The 24947-nt window shown below is 44.1% G+C and overlaps 1 long non-coding RNA gene across 3 annotated transcripts in view; it reads left to right on the forward strand.

The window, feature by feature from the left end:
- The window catches only part of LOC111180403 (uncharacterized), a 45874-nt gene extending 25881 nt beyond the window's left edge, over window positions 1–19993 (forward strand). For 2 of the 3 annotated variants that reach the window (XR_002646210.2, XR_002646211.2), the window contains exons 4-5: window positions 2905–3081; window positions 11236–12377. This is a non-coding gene — a long non-coding RNA (uncharacterized LOC111180403). Of the gene's footprint in view, window positions 1–2904; window positions 3082–11235; window positions 12378–16890 lie in introns of those variants that run through there. The other variant, XR_016388371.1, reaches the window with a different exon arrangement.
- The last annotated feature ends 4954 nt before the right edge of the window (window positions 19994–24947 follow it).

The raw sequence follows: 24947 nt of genomic DNA on the forward strand, positions 1-24947 counted from the left end.
CAAAGTGGGGTGTCTATGGCAATCCTTTGGGGTACAAGAAAGTAGTGGAACTTTTGCTTATAAAATGTCAACCTTTTAAAACACCCATTTTCTGTGTGTTTTTACATGGACATAGTATATTCATTTAGAAGTATATGACCAATTTTGGGGACTTCCCTGGTGGCTCAGTGGTTAAGAATCTGCCTGCCAATGCAGGAGACATGGGTTCGAGCCCTGGTCCGGGAAGATCCCACATGCCACAGAGCAACTAAGCCCGTGTGCCACAACTACTGAGCCTGCACTCTAGAGCCCATGAGCCACAACTACTGAGCCCACGTGCCACAACTGCTGAAGCCCATGTGTCTGGAGCCCATGCTCCGCAACAAGAGAAGCCACAGCAATAAGCCCGGGCACCACAACGAAGAGTAGTTCCCGCTCGCCACAACTAGAGAAAAGCCCATGTGCAGCAACAAAGACCCAATGCAACCAAAAATTAAAAATAAATAAATTAATTAATTTAAAAAAGAATAATCAGTCCTTAGTCTGAGAAACAGCTGGAGACAGTGTATGAAGGTAAGCTGAAACATTCTGCGCGAGGGGATACATTGATGCTTGCTTTGTTTCAATGAACTGGTCACATTATGGAGTCAGAGAGAAATCCTCCCTTTCCATGTTTAAAAGTTGGAAGCTTGGGCTTCCCTGGTGGCGCAGCGGTTGAGAGTCCGCCTGCCGATGCAGGGGACGCGGGTTCGTGCCCCGGTCCGGGAGGATCCCACATGCCGCGGAGCGGCTGGGCCCGTGAGCCATGGCCGCTGAGCCTGCGTGTCCGGAGCCTGTGCTCCGCAACGGGAGAGGCCACAACAGTGAGAGGCCCGCGTACAGTAAAAAAAAAAAAAAAAAGTTGGAAGCTTATCTCTATCTGCTTCTCCAAAAACTGCTTTAAACACATCAGTTTTAGACATGTCGTATGCACATGTTTGGTCCCAGGGATGTGGAAAAGTACTAGAAAAAAATTCACGGGATAACTTGGACCTCCAAAGAAAATATTCGACTTCATGGGGCACATATGCTCAGTCTCTGTCACCTCTCCCATCTCTTTCCTGTTGGTGACTCCTTCCCCTCGTCTGTCCTGCTGTCTGTCTCCCCACCTTTGGTTTCTGCCCTCCACGGCATTTTGCTGTTTTTGCTCTGGATCTGTAGCTCACTGCCAGGGACTGGTGAACAAAGACTGTCCTCCACCTCCTCTGCTCAACTTGTCTGTGTTGCTTCAATCCTAGAACCCACTTAAACCCACTCAGGCCCTTCCTTAGCTGCCATCACCCACAGCTCTAGTGGGTGGGTGCTGTGAAGAAAATACTTCTTAAAAATAAAGGAGCCCAGTGGCTGCCCTCGATTCTTGGTTTCCCAAGAAGAGATCCAATATCAAGAGTCCTGGTGTAGGTGCTGAGTCAAACTCCCTTTGGGGCCCATTGGAAGATGTGTTTCAGACCCATGGAGAACAAGAAGCAGGATGGATACACTGTCCCTGGTTTATCCATCATCATTGCCAGAGCTCAGGAACGATGCTTGCCAAAGAGCACAGCATCCCATTAAAGGCTCATAATAAAATTCTAAAATTTACAAAAATAATAATGACTGAATTGGGTTTAAGTAACACTATCCTGTTGCAGTTGCTTCCTTCAGCTTCTGTTACATCTCAGAAGAAAAAAAATCACAACAGAAAAGGACACACAAAATGTCCCTCCCCAAGTCTCCGTAGGGGAACAGTACATGTGAAGGCTGCCAATGGAAACCTTAACTCCTTAAAGGATAAGTATGAAATAATCCCCCTAAGTGTGGATCTTAGATTTATTTGTTTTTATAAAGACAGGTTGTCCTGCTGAGGCCATAGGCAAATATGCACCATAGAAACTATCTTTCCTCTTGGCCACACCCGTGGCAGGCACTGTTAGTGGATCACTTACTCTTTCTTGCTAATCCTCAGTAGAATACTTTAGGAGAAACTAATGAACGTTGCCAAGGGAGGTGAAAGCTGTTTTCCCTTCTGACCTAGAGGAAGCACACACCCCTAAAGGGGTGGACTATTATCCAGAGAAGATGTAGCCCTTCATACAGGAACCTGGAAACTTAGAGATTCAGCCTACCATGGGAGGGAACTCCTGTCTCTCTTTCCCTGTGGGTCTGTCTTGAGAAGTCTAGCTGTGCTGAAGTGCACCAGGTGGAAAGGGAGAGAGAGAGATGTGGGATATGCCAGAAGCTAGGCAGGGAGACCCTGGAGAGGAACACAAGCTAGAGATGAGTAAGTTACACTTCGTAAGCCAGATTCCTTAGTTACAGCTAGCTTTCTGGGTCTGTTTTCTCTTTTGCTATCCTTGAGCCATAAGTAAAATTCATTCATTCATCCATCCATCCATCCCATCCATTCATTCATTCATTTATTTAACAGATATTTATTGAGCATCAATCTTGTAGCAGTCTCTGAACTATGATCTAGAATGTGGGGATGAGTGACATAGAGACAGTCCAGGGAATGCAGACCAATGACAGCCATTTATGTTCATTTACACTCAAATGGCCATTTATGTTGTGTGGGGAAATGCTGATGGTATGGGATCACACAGTAGGGGAGCCCAGGCTGTCTGAAGTCAAAGTGCTCTGGTTAAGAGGTGTCTATTCTCCAACATGGTCTCATTGGATGGACTGGATACAGAGAGTAGCATTATGGGCAGGGCTTGGGCAGGAAATTAAAGAGGAGCTGTTCCCTGGGAGTTGTGGCCATGAGATTCAGGCACCTTATCTACATAAAGGCTCTTTTTCCACTGCCAGTGTTGGAGGACTGTGTGTGATACTAGTAGAGGTTTGATTTTTATAGGGTGGGAGCTAAATCTGGGATCTGCCATTGTGTGTTTCTCTTCTCTCCCAAAGGTGATTCTTAGAAACCTCCACTCTGAAGGCCTCTTGTCCTTCAGTCAAGCATCCAGCACATCCTCACAACTCCTCGGATCCCCCTGAGGCCACTCTTCTCACCGTTGACACCACTACCATTATTCCTGACACATGAGGCAGGATGAGCCAAGACCAGAAGGTCATCATGATCAAGAGGTGAGCAGATAGTACTTAAAGGCAGAGAGGGTTGGGATTGGAGAGGAATTCCCTAATAGCTATTATAAATGGAGATACAACAGGTTTGAACAAACGACCTGCAACAGGAAGAGGGGAGGAGGGAGGAGTCAGGCAGAGATAATGCCAAGAGTGGATGCCTGGGCTGTGCAGGGACATAAAAGGGGCTCAGAGAGGGCTTAGGAAGCAGATCGGAAAGGAAGATAGTGGAGGAAGGTAAAGAATCCAGTCTTTGGTGTTCAGGTGTGTGGCTGGGGATTGTGAGAGACTGGATCAGGGAACTTGAAGGCTGGAATGTCCGCTGTGTTCTTGGAATGACTTCCTGAGGGCTTCGCATGTAATCAAATATTAGCACTCATTTACTAAATAAAAACTCTTCTGTCCCTGGGCTAGCAGGGGGTGGAGTGGCATGCCCCCCACCCTCATCACAAAGACAGGTCACTCCCCGTCCCTAAGACTGTCACAACCTAGACCAAAAAGTGCCCCGAGAGCCTGGCAGGATCATTCTGGTGCACAGACTCAGTGTCCAGGGGTCCTGAGTGGCCATAGGACAGCCAGGGCTCCTGCCTCCCATAAATCCAAGCCAAGAACAGTAAAGCGCAGAGAAGGGAGGTAAGTAGGAGCAGGGAGAAGAAAAGTCCCAGAAATGCAGATAGATTGCAAATAATAATAAAGCAATAACCTGGCTGAACTCCGTCCAATTCAGTTCAATTCACCAAGTACATGCTGAGTGCCCCTGTGTGCCTATTCTGAACTAGTATGCTGGAGAGGAGGGCTACAAGAAAAAATGAGCAGTTTGGTGGAGGTCAGGCAAGCTAAAGAGAAGGTATCTTTTCAGGCACCAAAGCTCTGCCCTGTAGATGGCTGCCTTTGCATTGGAGGTCCCCTGACAATTCACAGGAGATTTCTCTCAAAGACCTTCCAAGGCAGTTCCTCGAAGACCCTAGTCCGTGCCCCCAGGCAGCCAGGAGTCTGTTCCATTTGATACAGACCAAGCAGACCCTTTCTGAAGTTTTTGTAGAAATGGAAGTGATCTGATGAGAGTAGGGAATTTTAAAGGTGAAAACAGGGGCAAGGATGGAGAATGGATTGGAGGTGGAGAAAATGCAGAAGTAGGGGGCCAGTGAGGAGAATACGAATACTCCAGTTTCACTGAGTTGGTGGCAGTGAGTAGAGCAAAGGGACAGAAGAGGACGAGGACACAGAGGCTCTGCCAACTAACTGGCTGTAGAAGACAAAAGAAAGAAGAGTTTGAGACGGCCTTGGGCAAATGAATAAGGAGGGTCAGGGGGCTCTGAGGAGAAGCATTTGAAGAAGGAAGGTAATGAGTTCAATGTTAGTGGTAATACAGGATTCCATCCTTCCTTTCCTGGATTCTTCCTACTGGTTCCCCTTCTCTAGGCTCAGCCCTCCAGTTCCCTTTTCATGGGGCTTCTAAAAGGCAAACTTTACTGGATCGTTCCCTACATCCAGCCTCACAGTGGTTTCCATCACCTTCAGTGAAAGCCCACTGTCCTGAGCACAGCATACAAAGCCTTGGAGCTCTGCCTGGCCTACAGCTTAGCCTCATCTCCTGCCACTCTGCCTCTGGGACTCAACACTCCAGACATCCTGAAATATTTGCATTTTTTTCAGAGAAGGCAGTTTCATGCCTCAGTGCCTTTGTAACTGTAATGCGTCACCCTGGAAGTTCTTTCCCTCCTTAACTGCCTGGTGAACTCCTCACCATTTGTTCTCAGGTGGCTTAAAATACAACAAAGCATTCCCCCATGGTCCTTTTCACCCTCTCAAAGGAGGTTTACTCAAAGAATGCAAGGCTGTTCAATACTTGAAAATCAATCAATGTAATCCACCATATTAATAGCTAAAGAAGAAAAATCACACGGTCTTATCAACTGATGCAAAAAACATTTTTAACAAAATTCAACATGTATTCATTATAAAACTCTTAGAAGAAAATAGGAGTAGAGGGGAACTTTCTCAACTTGTTGAAAAGTATCTACCAAAAGCCTACAGCTAATATTACACTTAATGGTGAAAGATGGAATGCTTTCCTCCCAAGACCAAGAACAAGGTAAAGGATGTTTGTTCTCACCGCTCTTATTCAATATATTATTGGAAGTTCTGATCAAATTAATAAGACACAAAAAGGAAATAAAATGCATACAGATCAGGAAGGAAGATATAAAACTGTCCCTATTTGCAAATGACATGGTTGTCTATGTTGTAAATCCCACAGAATCTATAAACAAACATACAAACAAAAACAACCCAACTCCTAGAACAAATAAGTGAGTTCAGCAAAGTTGCAATATACAAGATAAACATACAAAAATTGTACACATTTGTATTTCTAGATATACAACTGTATATGCAATTGTTATTTCTACATATCAATGAACAGGTGGACATCAAAACTCAAAATACAATGCCATTTTCAATTACTCAAAAAAAAAAAAGAAATGCTTAAGTGTAAATCTAACAAAACATCTACAGAACTTCTATACTGAAAACAATGTTGAAAGAAACCAAAGATCTAAGTAAGTGGAGACATAGCGTGCTCATGGATTGGAAGGTTCAACATAATTAAGAGGTCAATTCTTCCAAATGCAGGGTTAATGCAATTCTTATCAAAATCCCAGCAAGATTTTTTATAGGTATAGACAAAAGTATTCTAAGATATATATGGGGACTTCCCTGGTGGCACAGTGGTTAAGAATCCGCCTGCCAATGCAGGGGACACAGGTTCGATCCCTGGTCTGGGAAGATCCCACATGCCGCGGAGCAGCTAAGCCCGCACGTCACAGCTACTGAGCCTGTGCTCTAGAGCCCACGAGCCACAACTACTGAGCCAGCGTGCTGCAGCTACTAAAGCCGGTACGCCTAGAGCCCATGCTCCACAAGAGAAGCCACCGCAATGAGAAGCCCGCACACTGCAACAAAGAGTAGCCCCTGCTCACTTCAACTAGAGAAAGCCCGCGCACAGCAACGAAGACTCAACGCAGCCAAAAATAAATAAATAAAATAAAAATAAATAAAATTTATATGGAAGTGCAGATGAACTAGAATAGCTAACATCGTTTTGTAAAAGGATTCTACAATGGAAGGAATCAGTCTACCTGATTTCAAGACAGAGCTGTGATGTTTACAGAGTGATAGACACATAAACCAATGGAACAGAATAGAGAATCCAGAAACACATTAACACAAATATGCCCAACTGATTTTTTACAGAAGTACTAAAGCAGTTCAATGGAGGAAGGCTAGCTTTTTCAATGAACCTCGACTTAAATCTCACATCTTATTAAAAAACTAACTTAAAAGGATCATGGGCTTAAATGTAAAATGTAAAACTACGAAGCTTTTAGAAAAGAAAATATCAGAAAAATATCTTTGGGATCCAAGGCTAAGCATAGACTTCTTAGATTTGCCACCAGAAGCATGATCTATAAAAGAAAAAAAATTGAGTTTCATCTAAATTTAAAAATTTGCTTTGTAAGTATCGTGTTACGAGAATGAAAAGACAACCTTCAGACAGTGAGACAATAAATTTGCAAAGCATACTTCTGACAAAGGAATAGCATCTAGAATACATAAAGATCTCTCAAAATTCAACAGTAAATAATAAAAGAAAAGCAATTAGATTTGGGGGAAAAGGCATGAAGGAACATTTTGCTGAAGAGGATATAGAGATGGTAAATAAGTGGGTGAAAAGATGCTCAACGTCACTAGCCATTATGGAAATGTAAATTAAAACCACAACGAGTTATCACTATACATCTCTCAGAAAATCTAAAATAAAACATAGTGACGGCATTAAAGCTGATCACTTATACATTGCTGGTGGGAAGGTAAAATGGTACAGCCACTTTGGAAAAGCTCGACAGTCTCTTAAATAACTAAAAATGCAACTACCGTATGACCCAGAGTTTCAATCCCAGAGAAATTTTTGCGGAGAAATGGAAACACGTTCAAACAAAAGGCTGTACACAAATGTTCAAAGCAGCTTTTCTGGTAGCAGCCCCAAACTGGAAACGACCGAGATATCCTTCAACAGGTGAACGGCTAAACACACTGTGGTACATTCATATCATGGAATACTTCACAGCAGTAAAAATGAATGAACCATTGATACACACAAGTTAGATGAATCTCCAAGGAGTCATGCTGAGTGAAAAAAGCCAATTCCAAAATGTTACATATTATATTACTACATTTACATAACATTCTTGAAATGACAAAGTTACAGAAATGCAGAATGGATTAGTGATTGCTGAGAGTCGAAGATAAATGGGGGAAGGAGATGCAGGAGGCAAGGGGGCCTGGCTATAAAAGGACTACAGGATGTAGTGATGGTATTGCTCTGTGTCTTGACTGTCTCAATGTCAATATTCTGGTTGTGATCTCGTACTACAGCTCTGCAAGATGTTACCCTTGGGAGAAACTGGGTAAAGGATACAAAGAATCTCTCTGTACTGTTTCTTACAACTGCACATGAATGTACAATTATCTCAAAATAAAAAGTTTAATTTAAAAAATAAAGCAAAAAACACACCCCTTTATCATCTCACAGGTCAGAAGTCCAAGCATAGCACAACTGGATCTCCTGCTCACGTCTCACCAGACTGAACCCAAGGTGCCAGCCAGAGCTTGGGGGTCTCATCTGAGGCTTGGGGGTCTTCTTCCAAGTTCAATCAAGAGTTGGCAGAACTCAGTTCCTTGTGGCTCTAGGACTGCTCTCCCATTTCCTGGCTGACTGTCAACCAGGGACCATTCTCAGTTTCCTAGGGCCTTCCTGCTATTTCCTGCTATGTGGCCCTTCCCATATTCCCTCTCATGCTTGGAAGGGCTCAGAGCCACTTATGGCCTCATCTGATTAGGTCAGGCCCACCCAGATAATCTCCCTTTTTATTAACTCCAAGTCAATTGATGAGTAGCTTAACCATGGGCGTGATAGCCCATCATATTCACAGCTTCTGCCTGCACTCAAGGTAAAGGAATTGCACAAGGCATGTACACCAGAGGGCAGGAATCTTGGGACTATCTTAGATTTCTGCCCACCACAGACCATCTTAGCCCCAGTGCTCTGGGTGGGATAGACTGAGGTCTTTGTTGGGACTGCATTGCAGTGCAATTCTCTCTGCTCAGTCCTTCAGCCTTCATTCCCCATAGTCATTGATCCCTAGAGCACTTGCCAATCAATTTTCTGCCTGTGAGTCTGTTTCCCAAGGAACCTGACCTAAGACAGTAGTGCTATACTAGAGGGCATGGAAGACAGATTGATAACATTTTAAAAATCCCTGAGCCAGGTATATGGGAGACTCTACTTAAAAAGGATGTTGACAGAGCTCTGGGGGGGTTATCCCTAGGCTGGCAAGTCAGGAGCACCACATGGGTAATTGTTGACAATGAAAACCAAGTCACTCAATGGTCTGCCTCTAGATTTAGCTTAAACTCAGCTCTCCTTTAACATCATCATCATTACTATGATATCGTATTTATCATACATTGAGAGTTCACTCTGTTTCAGAAACCATGCAAAACATTTCGCCGACCATCTAATGAGCCATTATAGCAGAGTGGTTGAGAGTACCAGGGATTAGACGACTTAGCATTGAATGCCAGCTTCTCCATTTGATAGCAATATGGCTCCAGTGAGCCCAGCTTTCCAAGGCTCAGTTTCCTCATCTATAAAATAAGGATGGTATCTGTTTTATAGAATAACCCGTCATGTAGAACTCTTAATATGTGCTTGGTACAGAGCAAGCATTCCATAATTGTCAGCAATCTTAAAGCCTCATTTAATTCTTATAACAGCCCCGCATGAGGGTTTATAGCTGAATAAGCTGAGGTTCAGAGAGGTCAAGCAGCCTCCTAGGATCCAACAAACAGCTAAAAGGTGTCAGAGGTAGGATTTAAACCAAGCTCCTTCTGACTATAAGGTCTTAGCCCTTAACCATTATCCTGGCTTGCCTCACTTTGTGGGTATCCTCGGGAGCAGTGAAGCCAGCACTGCCTTAAGCACAATGCAGAAAGAAAGAACAAATGAAAAGACACACGCAGAGTCTTAAAATCCCTGGGAAGGAAATGCAGGGGGGAGGGAGTTGCCACTGGTTCACCTGAAGGATGTCAGTCTTCTGAGCCTGAAGCTGTGTGCTGCTAAGTGGCTCCCTAAATGGGGTAGTGGAAATCAGAGTCTCTCTTCTCGAGACAGCTAAGCCCTTCAGGAAAATGTTATTACAGGTCCATGATCTCTTATTCAAACATTTTGATTCAGACATCTCTGAATACCGAAAGTTTTTCATCATTCTGACTTGACCCAGATTGACCTGAGCTCCTTGTCGGCTTTGCAGCTTCACAAAGGAATGAATAGTCATACACTTGCTGCAGAAATGTTCGTATGATCATTTCCTGAGGTGTCAGCTACTGAGTTACCTTTCTAAAATCTGAGAAATCCTGAATTTCAGATGAGGGCTTGGGGGCCTTTAATTATTATCTCTGACAATTTTTGCTACTTACCAGAGCAAAGAACACAGACACACCAGATTTCATTCACGGAATGACTTTCATGTAAAGAGCTTTTATCCAAGAGCTCTTCAGAGGATCCCTTGTTCCCCACAGGGAAAAATAACCAGCCCCAGGCCATGCGTACCCATCCAGCTCTACCTGAAAGCAGGCCGGGTACCCTAGGTGGCTGCTGCCCAGTCTACTTCCCAGCACCATGGTTTTCCACTCTGTGTTATAGAATTGTCCTGCATTGTTTTCCCACCCAGAATGCTGATTCTGGTGTGACTTTGTGTTGTTTCGGGATAAGGGGGTTGAGGTGGAGAGAAAGTCGAGGCTGTGGGTGCAGAAGAGAGACAGGAATCGTGACCCTCCCCAGCCTCCAGTTCCTTTCCTGGGGCCTCTGGGGATAGCAGTCGTTTGCTCACAGTATTTTCCATATAATCCCAAAGTGTAAACTTTACCTATTTTGAATGCATGAATTCCACGCCATCCTTTCTCCTTCTTTACTATTTAAATGAGACAAAATATCCAATGAGATAGAGACTTGGTCTTATTTAAAATCACAGGTCTACAGCTGCGAAGGAATAGAGTCCCTATAAGGAATAAATGGGCCGTATCTCAGTATTCCTGCTGAGTCTATTTTCTACCGTTGAAAACCACATGTAGCCACTTTGATGTGGGCTGAATAGGTGGGGCATCATTTTACCACCATTTGTTTAGCTGCACTTTGGCAAATGTCAAGTCCAAGTCTGTGTATTTGGACACAATGAGGTCAGCAGCCTCCTGATGGGCTTTCTGTCTGGCAGACAGCACCTTACCAGCCTTCTCTCCACTAGGAATTGCGGGACTCCTAGGGAAGCATCAAGTGATTAACGTTCCTGGTTGCTTTCGTCTCTTCAGGGTAAATATCAGAGATCAGCCAGTACAGAAGATACTTGCCGCTACTCCAGCTCCAGAGCCCACCCTGAGTGCAAACTCAGTAAAGACTTGGAGTGTTTAAAGGAAAAAACTAAAAATGGTTCTACGTTTGGTCACTTCCAAATTATTCTCATTCTTACGGTCTATCCAGGGCCACGTCTCCTTCATTTCCTTTTCATCAGTTACCTATCTCTGGCCAACAAATGATCACTGGTGATTCCTTTTCCAATACATGGCTGGGAAGCAATGAGACGGAAAAACAAAATTGTTTTCTTGTTTGAGTTAAATTCAATTTTACAAACAAATTGAGTTTGTGCTAATGGCCAGGTATTCTGCTTGGTACTAGGGATAAAAGGACTGGGGATTACAGTCAAGTGATAGGGAAAAGACCAGTTGATTCCCAATGATGAAAAGTTAGCACAGATGCTACAGGAGATGTGAGAGTCACTCAACTTTGCCTTGGTGGGGGTGGTGGAGGATCAGGGAAGACTTCCTGGAGGAGGTGACAGCCATTCTAATAAGACGTTACCCAGGCAAATGGGTGAGAAGGGGGTGAAGACACTGTATGCAGAGAATACTTCTCCAAAGGTTCTGAGGTGAGTACATGGCATGAATTATATTACATACAATTTAGTTTCAAATACTTCAGCCTAGACAGAGAGATGTATCTGTTACTTTTTTTTGATCTGTTACTTTTAATTTACCTCCTAGGAGCAATTTGTTAACATCTGAAGTGCCGTGCTCAGGAATACACATTCCAGAGTGTTTGTAAGCTTTGATAGATGCTAACTGGATGTCACACTCCAGAAGCACCTTCTACAAGAGCTTCGACCATCTTTTTTTCCTTTCCAGCTTTATTGAGATATTACTGACTTATAATATACGTAAGTATAAGGTGTACAATGTGATGATTTGATACATGTATGTATTACAAAATGATTACTACAATAAAGTTAGTTAACACCTTAGCCCACTCACATAATTACCATTGTTTTTTGGGGTGATAAAATTTTAAATCTGCTCGATTAACAACTTTCAAATATATAATATGATATGGTTAATTATAGTCACCATGCTGTACATTGGATCCCCTGAATTTATTCATCTTATTGCTGGGAATTTGTACCTTTGACCAACACCTCTTACCTTCCCCACCCCCTGCCCTTGGCAATCATCATTCTATTCTCTATTTGTATGAGTTTGACTTTTTTAGATTCCTCATATAAGTGAGAACATAAAATATGTCTTTCTGGGGCTTCCCTGGTGGAGCAGTGGTTGAGAGTCCGCCTGCCGATGCAGGGGACACAGGTTCGTGTCCTGGTCCGGGAAGATCCCACATGCAGCGGAGCGGCTGGGCCCGTGAGCCATGGCCGCTGAGCCTGCGCGTCCGGAGCCTGTGCTCCACAACGGGAGAGGCCACAACAGTGAGAGGCCCGCGAACCGCAAAAAAAAAAAAAAAAAAAAAAGTCTTTCTGTATCTGACTTATTTCACTTAGCATAATGTCCTCAAGGTCCATCCATGCTGTTGCAAAGGCAGGATTTCCTTCTTTTTTATGGGTAAATAATGTTTGTATATATATATATATATATGATATATATATGTTTGTATATCATATATATATTTGTATATCATATATATGATATATATACACATCTTCTTTATATAGTCACTTTATATGGAAACTTAGGTTGTTTCCATGTCTTGGCTATTGTAAACGATGTTGCGATGAACATGGGGGCACAAATATCTCTTTGAGTTGGAGTTTTCATTTTCTTTGGATATATATCCAGAAGGAAGGCTCCTGGATCATAGATAGTTCTTTTTTTTTTTTTTTTTTTGCAGTACGTGTGCCTCTCACTGTTGTGGCCTCTCCCGTTGCGGAGCACAGGCTCCAGACGCGCAGGCTCAGCAGCAATGGCTCACGGGCCCAGCCGCTCCGTGGCATGTGGGATCCTCCCAGACCAGGGCACGAACCCGCGTCCCCTGCATCGTCAGGCGGACTCTCAACCACTGCGCCACCAGGGAAGCCCTCTATTTTTAATTTGTGTGTCTTCTTTGGAAAAATGTCTATTCAAGTCCTTTGCCCATTCTTAAATTGGATTGTTTGGTTTTTTGCTATTGAGTTGTATGAGTTATTTCTATATTTTTGATATTAACGCCTTATCAGATAGACAGTTTGCAAATATTTTCTTCTGTTCCATATTTGGTTTGCAAATATATTCTCCTGTTCTCCTTTGTATTTTGATGATTTTTCCCTTTTTTGTGCAAAACCTTTTTAGTTTGATACAGTCTCACTTGGTTGTTTTTGCTTTTGTTGCTAGTGCTTTTTTTTGCGGTACGCGGGCCTTTCACTGTTGTGGCCTCTCCCGTTTTGGAGCACAGGCTCCGGACGCGCAGGCTCAGCGGCCATGACTCACGGGACCAGCCGCTCCGCTGCATGTGGGATCTTCCCGGACTGGGGCACGAACCTGTGTCCCCTGCATCGGCAGGCGGACTCTCAACCACTGCGCCACCAGGGAAGCCCCCTGCTAGTGCTTTTAATGTCATATCCAAAAGAAAAAAAAAAACTTTGCCCAGACCTATGTCAGGGGCTTTCTCCCTATGTTTTCCTCTAGCAATTTCATAGTTTCGGGTCTTGCATTTAAGTCTTTAATCCTCTTTAAGTTAGTTTTTGTGAGTGGTGTAAGATAGGGATCCAATTTCATTCTTCTGCCTGTGATGATCCAGTTTTCCCATCACCATTTATTGGAGAGACTATCCTTTCCCCACTGAGTCTTCTTAGCCTCCTTGTCAAAAACTAGTTGGCCATATATGCGTGGGTTTATTTCTGGGTAGAGTTTCAGCAATCTTTATCTTCCATCCTCACTAGAGAGTTTGTTCATTTGTATAATGGGTTTAGATATAATTTTCATTGTTTAAATGAATGGTGAAAAAGATATGGTGGATAGCTAGAAATACAATACGGGCTCTCCATGGTTACATGAACAGAGTGTAAGAATTTTGCAAGCTCAAGAGCTTACACCCTTCATAATGGCTCGCCATGCCTAAGATTCCACCTAATCTCTGTGCCTCACTTAACAGATGAGGCTGTTGCCTGATTGTGACTAGTAGCCCAGATGAATTCTGCCACTAGAACATTGTCTCTGTGTCAGGCAGAGAGCAAACTTAGGGAAAAAAAAGATTGTGCATGTTTGTAGTGCCTGGTTATTAGTAAATCTTTGTATGGATAGCAGAATTTGGTCTGGGTCTTGCTTTCAATGCAACCTACCCAATGCAACCAACCCCTTAGTTGGGCAGTCGTGGTAGAGGAGATCTATAATCCTCAGCTCCCTTTAACAATGGTAGGCTATAGATACCCTGCACAAAAAGCCTAATAATTATAAGGAGCCAAATTGGCTGGAGTCAGCTTCCTGCAGCATGATTCCTTTGTTTGTTTTTAACAGCGCTAGCCGTCCTTCTCCACCACTCCAGTGGGGGAGTTATCCAAGGCAGCTCAATTCAACTGAGCGGCAGGAAGGACAGAATCCCATGGAAAGGAGCCAAAGTTCTATGAGGAAGACAATACCAGTTCTGACAAATCTGGAAGCTGATGCAAGGACAAAAATAACACCACTTGGTGACTGGGAGCTGAGAGCAGGATGGAAAGGGGTGTGAGGCACAGGTTAGCATGATCAAGTCAGGACTGAGGCCGTGACCAGCAGGTGATTGCCGGAGCACACCTTTGTCATGGTGCCAGAACATATCATGCCTCTTAAAGGAGCCACATGCAGCTGGACACCAGTCAACTCTCCATAGGCAAGCTTATCACCTATTGCTTCACCACTCACCTCCCCTGAGTACAATGTGTGTCCTGTGTTTCCCATTCAGCTATTGGCACCACCATCCACTTAAGAATCATCTTGGGCATCTCCAATATCATCTTCCCAATTTTAATCAATCATCAAATCTAAAAACTTCTATCAACTAAGTATCTCTTGACCCCATCCCCAGTCGCCTTGGTTCTGGCTCTCAACATCTCCCCGTGGGACCGTTGCTGCCCACACTGCAAGAGGTTCCTCGCCGACTTCCTGCTCACAGCATCCCCTTCCTCTCTACCATGGCACAGCCGCCTCTCTGCCCTACATATTAAAACCCTTAGGAGGCGCCCCATTGTCCTTAGCAGACCAAATTCCAGAGCATGGCGTATTAGAGCACTTTTATTACAAGTGATAGAAACTTTAGTAGGACTATTTGGGACGAAAGGGGGAAATGTATTGATTTACATAGCTGAATTGTGGGAAATAGACCTGTTGTGTCCCAGATATTTGAATCAGGGGCTTGAATACCATTGGACTTTTTTCTCTTTCTCTGTGTATTGTCAACATTGTCTTTGCCTTTTTCCACAAGCCTGGACCATGACCCCTGGCCCCTTGGAGCTCATATGTACCTAGTTGCTGGTACCATTAGAGTGGGTAAGGCCCCTCTTTTCTTCATTTCCAATTTGAAAATTTCCAGGGAAGAACTCCTACTGGTCTGGCCAGGATGATGGGTCCATCCCTGGTCTAATGAATACTACTGGGACGGGGAAGGGGAAACCATGATTACTGTACATGTCCCTGGTTAGGGACAAAGAGCATGATGTACCATCAATATTGATGAAAATGGATGTCCTTAGATAATCTACCAAAGTTCTCTGATAATCTACCAAAGAAAACATGGTCCAAATAATTTTCTTCCTGGCTGGCTAACCCCTAGCAGTATGGTACAGGAGTTAAGCCCTGATGCTCTGGAATAATATAGATGTAGGTTCAAATCCCAGCTCTCCCAGTTCCATTAGTTGTATGACCTTGGGCAATCCAGTGAATCTCAGTTTCCTTATCTGTAAAATGGGGAGGGACACATATATCAAGAGACCCACGTGAACATTTAAGGAGACAGGCATCGAGAGCACCTAGAACGGAGCCTGGCTCACAGTGGGAACTAGGGGAACTCTTCCTGCCCACATGAGTGGGCAGCCTTCGGAAGGCAGCAGGGCCTCAGGCCGCTGCCTGCTGCCAGCAGAATGAGATCAGGGTTACTCAGAGGAACAGACTGACCTGATTCACAGCCCTCCAGTGAAGGGACCCATCTGACACCCCAGAGAAGACAGTGCCAGGAAGAGGAGTTGCTTGGCACATGATATTCTCAGAAGCAAGGATGAGGGGTCCTTTCAAAGCACCCCGTCTCCCTGCCAGAGGAGGACAACGTCTGAGGGGAGGCACTTCTCCAGTGAGATGCTTATAATGCCGCCAGCCTCGCGGGTTACAGCCTGGAATCATCTCTTTATTAAATAATAATTAAGAGGCCCCGGTAAAGGGAATCTGGGTATAATTACCTGATTTATTAAGCTGCTCAGTCGAAACTGGGAGGCCGTTTTATTTCAGTGGCCCCACTCTTAGGCAATTTTTGTGTTTCTGGAAGCTGCAAGTGGAGTCTCACTTTTGTGGGGGGGCTCACGCTCAAGGTCGTGTGTCCTCATCCCTCAAGAAGGCTCCAGCCAAGCCTATGATTCAAAGGGCGAGCCCTCCCCTTTCCTGTTCCGACAGATCTAAATTGGTCTTGGAACAGAACACAAGGAAGGGCGGAGGGACCAGCTGGGCAAGGAGGCAGCTCATTAGTAGCCACTATGGAGGCGTTGAAATGAAGCAAGTTAAAAGCATATTAGTTTAAGTGAGACTTTTCATCAATGAGGGGAGGTGTTTAGGTAGGAAGCAAATGTAATCATTTTGTGGTGGGGCGTAGTTTGGTAATTAATGGGGAAGTTGTCAGTATAATCTTGAGGGAGTCCCAGGAAATGAAGAAATCTATCTTATTAAGGAAAACCCAGGAGAAAAAGTTATTGGAATGCAAATAATTCACCAGCAAGGTGCTGGTAGCAGGTTTTTATTAGATGCATGAGTTGGGACAGTCTTTCTGCCCCAGCTGTGTTTTGTCTTTGCCCAGACCCACTACTTCTTCTTTTTTTTTTTTTTTTTAGTTGAAGTATAGTTGATTTACAATGTTGTGTTAGTTTCTGGTGTACAGCAAAGTGATTTAGTTTCTCATATATATAAGTTCTTTTTCATATTCTTTCCCATATTAATTTATTACAAGATATTGGCTATAGTTCCCTGGCTATAGTTCCTATACAGTAGGACTTTTGTTGTTGTTGTTTTCTATTTTATATATAGTAGTGTGTGTCTGTTAATCCCAAACTCCTAATTTATCCCTACCCACCTTTTCCCTATGGTAACGGTAAGTTTGCTTTCTATGTCTGTGAGTCTCTGTTTTGTAAATCAGTTCATTTGTATCATATTTTAGATTCCACATGTAAGTGATATCATATGATATTTGTCTTTCTCTGCCAGACGCACCACTTCTCCTAATGGAAATATAGAGAAGAATAGAGAAGGTTGCAGGGGTCGTGAAGCAAGCACAGGTTTCTTTCTGCTTTTCAGAAGGGCTGGCCAGTGCCTCGGCCATGCTCCTCAGGAACGGGTGGGAAAACGAGCCTACCTGGTGGGCCAGCCAGGTTCCTGCTACCTGAAGCCTTGCCAGGGCTGTGCCGACTCCCAGTGGCTGGAAAAGGAGTCTGAGGGAAAAGTCTTACAAAGGCACCCATAGCACAGTGGTTGAGGCAGGGCTCTGGGGGCTTCCCTGGTGGCTCAGTGGTTAAGACTCCACCTGGCCAATGCAGGGGACACGGGTTCGAGCCCTGGTCTGGGAAGATCCCACATGCTGCAGAGCAACTAAGCCCGTGTGCCACAACTACTGAACCTGCGCTCTAGAGCCCGTGAGCCGCAACTACTGAGCGCACACTCCACAACTACTGAAGCCCGCGTGCCTAGAGCCCGTGCTCCACAACAAGAGAAGCCGCCGCATCAAAGAGTAGCCCCTGCTCGCCGCAACTAGAGAAAGCCCGCACGCAGCAACAGAGACCCAACGCAGCCAAAAAAAATAAAAATAAAGTCAGGGCTCTGGAACCAGAATGCCCGCGTTCAGCTTTCTACTCGGGGTCACAGTGGTGTGTGACCTCAGGCCAGCGACTCAAACTTTCTGAGCTTCAGTTTCCTCACGTGTAACGGGGACAATAATTGTGTCTGTCTCATAGGTCCGTTATGATGATTAAATGAGTCATTCTACGGGAAGCATTAACAGCAGTACCTGGCACTTAAGGTCTGCTCAACAAGTGTTAGCTATTATCTAGGACTTTGCCATCCAGTATGGTAACCACTAACCACATGTGGCTATTGAGTGCTAGAAATGTGGCTAGTCTGGCTTGATAGGTGCTGTCGGTACAAAGTACACACAGATTTCAAAGACTTTGTATGAGAAAAAGCATATAAAATATCTCATTGATAGTTGTTCTGTTGATTAATTGAAGTTGATATTTCAACTGTATGTTGAAATAATAGCATTTTGGAATATACTGGGTTAAATAAATACATCATATAAAAATTAATTTTACTTTCTCCTTTTATTTTTTTTTAATTTTTGTAAAAAAACACATAACACATGACACACGTTTATCATCTTAACTGTTTTTAAGTGTACAGTTCAGTGTGTTAATTATATTCACAAATACAGCTCTCCAGAACTTTTTCATCTGGCAAATCTGTAACTCCATATCCATTAGATAACAACTCCCCTTTTCCTTCTCCCCCCAATCCTTGACAACCACCATTCTACTTTCTGTTTCTAAGACTCTGACTACTTTAGATACCTCATATAAGTGGAATCATATAGTATTTGTCTTTTTGTAACTGGCTTATTTCACTTAGCATAGTGTCCTCAAGGTTCACCCATGTTGTAGGATATGACGTGATTTCTTTCCTTTTGAAGGCTGCATAATATCCCGTACTTTTAATGTTTTTAAGATATCTGCTAGAAAACTTAGAATTTAATTTGTGGCTTGTATTATATGTCTATAGGATGGTGCTAGTTTAGAACCAGTAGTTCTTAACTCCATTAGTCCCAACCCTGCCTTATAACAACTAATTTGTAACACCTCCTTCACTCTCCTGAAATGAAAGTTACAGATAAAATAACTCATCTATATGCATAATGTAAATAAAAAAGAAATCAATATAATGACCTAACTATAATGTGAAGGATAAAAGAAAAGAATCTACAGGGAAAAAAATGTATTTCAACTTATGGCTAGACATGAGTACTTGAAGACAAAATAATCAGATACTTGAATACATATGCAGGATCGCCTTTAATGGGATCACTATTAATGCAGAGAACTAACTCAAATTCTAGCAACCATGTGGCCATCAGAGATGTGATTTTCTGACATGGAACAACTCAGTCAAATGCCAGCAAAACAAAGTACAATTTTTTATTTCCATTCTTGTGAAACTGAGTATACATTTAAATGGCACAAAAGGTATATGTATATATGGAAACCGTGGTTAGATTCTAAGCTCAGAGACCAAAAAATTACTCTGGATACCTCTTGATTTCTAAATATTGCACTGGATATTCATTTAGGTGAAAAATCTATGTACAAGTCCGTATAAGTTGTGCAGAACTGTCTCGTGCAGGGTAGGACATCTTGTATCCCCGTATACCCTGTATGCCTATTGAAGATGGGTGGCCTCGTTCGGTCACTGGAACAACCGAAAACATCCCTTCAGTTCGCCCATGCTCTGCCTCAGAGGCAGCAGAGGCCCCACCGCAGTGGTACTGTATCGTGAGAGACACAGGATGGTGGTCCCAAAGGTCCAGTGTCCAGCGGACTGCTCTGCTTCCTTGCCTGGAGGTCCCATCTATGATCTTCAGTACCTCAACGCAAGGCTAGTCCTCTGACCCAGCACCAATCACTCTCCAGCAAGGACAAGGAGCCTAGACTGCAGTCCTTCCAGAACCTCAGACACAACAGACTCAGCATCTTTCCATTCAAACCCGTGCCCCTACTTGACATCCAGGTTTCAGTGTCACCAAATGCTTTCTCAGGACCAGAAACTTCTTTTCCTCTCCCTCCAACATTACTCCTGACCCTCGCAGGTGGCAGAGTCACGAAAGCCTGTTCTTTCTTTGCCTGTGGTTCTCTCTCATATGACCCGTTTCCAGCTCACTGCCCCTCCCCTGTAGCCAGCTTTCTCGTGGTTCCTCATTGCTCTCCCTGACTCTAAGCTTCACTCCCCCGCAATCCATCCTAACCCTGTATTGCATCTCTATCCAAGCTCCACTCCTTGTTAGCTGCCTATGGGCAAGTGTGTTAGCCTCTATGCAGCTCCTTCATCTATTAAATGGAATCACAACACCTGCCTTGCAGTGCTGTTACAGAGAATAGCTGAGTGTGTGCCTGTAAGACACCAAGCACTGGCCTGGAACATAGGAGGAAATAGACAAATGCGGTGTCCCTAGACCCCATTTTCTCCTCTTTAGCCTGTTCCTTTTCTCTAGGCACCGAGCCAAGTACTTGCCTATTTCTCACATCATCCCAGCCAGGCAGTTGTCCCAGAAAAGACCACAGTGGGTTAAAACCTCATTAGAAATGGAATGAGATGAAGAAATTTATATTTACTAGAACACAGAAAGAGCACTTTGGATGGGTGGTAAGACTCCCAGGGCACGTGAGAAGTTACAACTGAAGGTCACTGAGCGGGTGACCAGGTAACTGACTGCACGGCTTTGGGCTTGCTGGGTGGGGTGGGTGAATTTGGGTGGAGTGGAATTGAAGAGGCGATAGAGACCATGAGCCCTGCCCCTCTTGGTCCTGGACACCCTCCGCAGTGAGTCCTCAGTCTCTCTTCCAGATACACATCAAGCAAATATTTTTAGCTCGTCAATTTGAAGGACCGTCCAACTGATGCCAGCCCAGGGGGCCTTGTTTCTTCGTCTGGGTGTGGCCACGTCCATACTCAGGCTCCTGTTCCTGGACTGAAGGGCCCACCTGCTCTGGGACGCTTTTCCTGCTCAGTCCATCCATGAGCATCCTTCCTTTCTTGCAATACCCACCAAGCACACTTCTGATAAACTTCTCACTTGTGTTTTGTTTCCCAGTGAAATGATGACCGTCTCACAAGCAGAAGCAGTGCCTTCTCCTTCCTCCCAGTCCCAGGACACAGCTATGCTAAGAGATACACAATAAATGTGATATGAATGAAAGATAAAGATAAATCTTGGCAAACTAAGGAAGAAATTTCGGCATGCAGGGCATGAGAGAGGTTATCAGGCCGTCCTGATGGATGGCTTAGGTGGTGGTCAAGCCCGGTGGTTCCATGGCACCTCATTCATCAAGAGCTTTGTTCTTTCTAACACACATGCTGGGGAATCTCAGAAGGAGATCTCATCCTCCTCTGGGCAGATTTTGCCACATGTTATGAGGGAAGGATCAAAATTAGGTGCAGCCTCTTCTAACTAAAAAGTCGAAGACCACTTCAGAGTACCTTAAGAAGATGGACTTCATCTATCTAATGGTGCCTATCAACAGTTGAAGAGGAAATCTTTTTGGCATGAAAATCCAAGCATCCATTTAGAGGCCCCCCCACCCCCCGCCCCACACGCCTTAAAAAATTTAAAAGAGAAAGAGCTCATTCCTAAAGTTGTTTCTCCTGAATATAGAACCTGCTTGAAACAAAGTTGAACATTTCTGGGGTTCGAGTTCATTGATTCTTCGCGTGTACAAATTCAGCAGCTTCTTTATTTCTAAGAACAAAGCCTTGTTGAGAAGAAAAAAATCTCTGAAGTGTTCTTGGACATCAAATAATTCTTCAGAGGAAACACTTTGATGAGTTAAGTGTAAATGAGTAAGAAACATACGGATTAGATTTCTCATATAATACACATGTATTTCAGAATTAAGAGGAAAAATATTTTTGGAAAATGTGGTTTGGATTTTGATTCTGCCTACCCCACACTGATGAAGTTGAAGAATATGGATTTTCCCTGTGTCTAGCTCCTCATTTTCAGCCTCAGGCATTAGCCATCATTCTTTCTAAAGTATACAATCAGCTTTCATAAAGACCAGGAAGGATTTTTAAACAGGCAATTCACAGATTACTATATAAGAACCAAAGAGTTTTTGTAACAGATTCTCTTCCCATCAGATGGGTTCTAAAGCGTTTTTCAGAAATATCTCTCTGTTGGCCAGTGCAGCTCACTCACCAGGAGGGACTCTGAGCCCTGTGTTTTGGTGACCTGAAGACACCACCCTCTGGAAACCAACCTCTGTGGCCAGCAATCCCATTTCAAGGATGCCTCTTCCTAGCCTTGGGTAGATGATTTTACCAGTGGTGGCCTTGATTTAACATTGTGCATATACCACGAGTTGAGCCCGATGGAAAATGCTTTCTTTTAGTCAGCACAAACTTTCACACATTGTAGATAAGAGATTAAGTGGCATTAGGGATGTGAAAGCAGTTGACACCGGATGTGGCACATCGAAGGTGTGCATTATATGCTCGTTCTGTCTGAGAAATCTGAAATATTCTCCTATGACCTCTGACGATGGGAACTGCTCATCCCACGCAGCCCCGTTAAGGGGTGGGCCTGGCTGTATGGACTAGGCAGCCCTGCTTCCCTGCCACTGACCCACCCTGGACAAATGAGTCTCCATCCAGGGGATCTGAAATGGGGTTACAGAGGTTTCTATTGTCCGGGAGCTGGGCTGGATGGAATGGAGTGTAAGCCCTAGAACAGCCCCTTTTTTCCTTGTGCACGGAGAGGAAGGGAAATGAAACAAAGGCACAGAGCAAATAGAGATGAGAGGCTTCTCCTCCTTTTCCAAACCAGAGTCAGGTCCTGTCGGCTTGCCTCCAAATATATGGGTCTTTTTTTTCAAACAGCTTTATTGCGATATAATTCACGCATTTAAAGTGTACAATCCAATGGCTTTTAGTGTATTCCCAGATATGTGCAACCATCATCACAGTCAATTTTAGAATATTTTCATCATCCCCAAAAGAATCCCCACAGTTGTTTCCTCTCTTCCCGTCATCCTCTCCCCCTAGCCCTAGGCAACCACTGATCCACATTCTGTCTCTATAAATCTTCCTATTCTGGACTTTCATATGAATGGAGTCATATAATATGTGGCCTTTTGTGACTGGCTTCTTATGTTCAGCATAATGTTTTTTAACGTTTATCCACATCATATCAGGACTTCAATCCTTTTTATGGCTGACTAATATTCTACCATATGGATATACCGTATTTGTTTATCCATCCGTCGCTAGGCTTTTGGGCCATTTCCACCTTTTGGCTATTATGAAGAGTGCTCCTATGAACATTCACGTGCCCCAAGTATGTCTTGACCCTGCCTTCTCTCCACCTCTCCTGTCTCCACCTTGGTCTAAACCATCATCTACAGGAATCCCACCCAGTCTCACCACCACCACCCCCTTCTCCCTCTCCAATCCACTCTCCACCTGACCTCCAGAAGGATCTTCTAGAAATATAAATCAACTGATGTCACTCCCTAGCCTAAAACTCCTCAATGGATTCCCATTGTGTTAGAAAAGAAATCCAAACCCCATTCCATGGTCAACAAGTTTCCATGTGGTCATGCCCACCATTACACACCACTCTTTTCCAGCTGTTATTTCCACCTTGATCACCCTCCTCCAGGTGCATAGCCTTCTCTTACTTCCTTAGCACACCCTTCCCTCTGCCTGGAATTTCATGTGGCTGATACTTCCTTATCCTTCAAGCTGTGGCTTCAGTGTCATTTCCTCAGAGAAGCGATCAATGATCAACAATGGCGAAGTCGGGCACCCCCTCACCACCTCCTCCATTATATTTTTTCCTAGGGCACTTGCTTTTTCCTTCATACAATTTATAAACTTTGGAATTTCTTGTTTATTTGTTTATTACTCATCTTCCCCAGTGTAAAGCCTATTTTATTTACAGTTGCATCATTAAGGCCTGGAACAGTGGTGCCTGCTGTTGGCAGAATAAATGTGGGTTCTGTAGAGATAAAGAGAAGAACTTTGATTAACTCCAGTTTCTGCATCCAGTACTTCCTGAGGCCCCATCTCGGGTACCATGAGACACCCCTGTGTTCCTCTTTTTTTCATCTAGTTTGAGTGGCTTCTGTTCCCAACATCTCAACAATCCACGACTAATGACTTTTTCTGTCATTGTTAGGCACGACTTGCTTCTTTGTTCCACGCATTTATTTCCCCAAATCTCCCCAGCAAACTTTTCCAAACTCTTAACTTCTGCATCCCTTTAAAAGCATTTCTGTATTTGTATACCCTCGTTCATAGCGGCATTATTCACAGTAGCCCAGAAGTGGAAGCAACCCAAGTGTCCATCAATACATGAATAGATTAACAAAATGTGACTGTCACACACACACACACACACACACACACTGGAATATTATCCTTAAAAAGGAGGGGAATCCTGAGAATTCCCTGGCGGTCCAGTGGTTAGGACTCTGTGCTTTCACTGCCAAGGGCACAGGTTCAATCCCTGGTTGGGGAACTAAGATCCTGCATGGTATGTGGCACAGCCAAAAAAAAAAAGAAGGAAATCCTGTCCTAGGCTGCAACATGGATGAATCCTGAGCACTTTATGCTAGTTGAATTAAGCCAGTCACATATGCTTCCATTTATATGAGGCATCTAAAGTAGTAAAATTCATAGAAACAGAAAGTAGAACGGTGGTTGCCAGGAGGTAGAGGGAGGGGGAAATGGGGACTTGTTCAATGAGAGTTTTAGTTTTGCAGGATGAAAAATATCTGTTGCACAAAACTGTGAATATACTTAACATTATAAAACTGTACTCTTTAAAAATTTTTTAAAGAATTTATTTGACTGCGTCGGGTCTTAGCTGCAGCACGTGGGATCTTTCCTGGTGGTGCGCGGGCTCTTCATTGCAGCATGTGGGCTCCAGAGTGCGCAGGCTCAGTAGTTGCAGCGCGTGGGCTTAGCTGCCCCGTGGCATGTGGGATATTAGTTCCCTGCCACGGATCGAACCCGTGTCCCTGGCACAGGAAGGGGGATCCTTAACCACTGGACCACCAGGGAAGTCCTCAAAACTGCACTCCTAAAAATGGTTCAGATGGTAAATTTTATGCTATATATTTTTAACCACAATTAAAAAAAAATTACAAAGTTTCTTTACTTCATACTCCTTCCCTTCCTTCTTTTTCTCCCTCCCTTCGTGGTCGAGTATCTCCAAGTCTAGGCCACGGCCCATGATGGGCGAGGCACTAACCAAGGTGCAGGCCCTGTCGGGGATGCTCTCGGGGGCTCAGGGCGTGCCTGACGGACACTTCCTGTTTGCAGAGCACAACAACAAGAGGCAGGGCCATTTCCCAAGTGGCCACAGCTGGAGGCTCACTGGATCTCCAGTGTAGGCTGACTGCATGCCAGGGGTTCCCCATGAGGCTGTCTCAGACCAGCTCTGACTTTGTCATAGATTTTCTGGCCAAGGTTAAATTGCCTCCACTTCCGTGTCTTCACTT

This window comes from Delphinapterus leucas, chromosome 17 (assembly GCF_059928025.1).
Source record: "Delphinapterus leucas isolate spDelLeu-1000000601 "Yukka" chromosome 17, BTC_Dleu_Yukka2, whole genome shotgun sequence".
In the NCBI taxonomy this organism is placed as follows: Eukaryota; Metazoa; Chordata; class Mammalia; order Artiodactyla; family Monodontidae; genus Delphinapterus; species Delphinapterus leucas.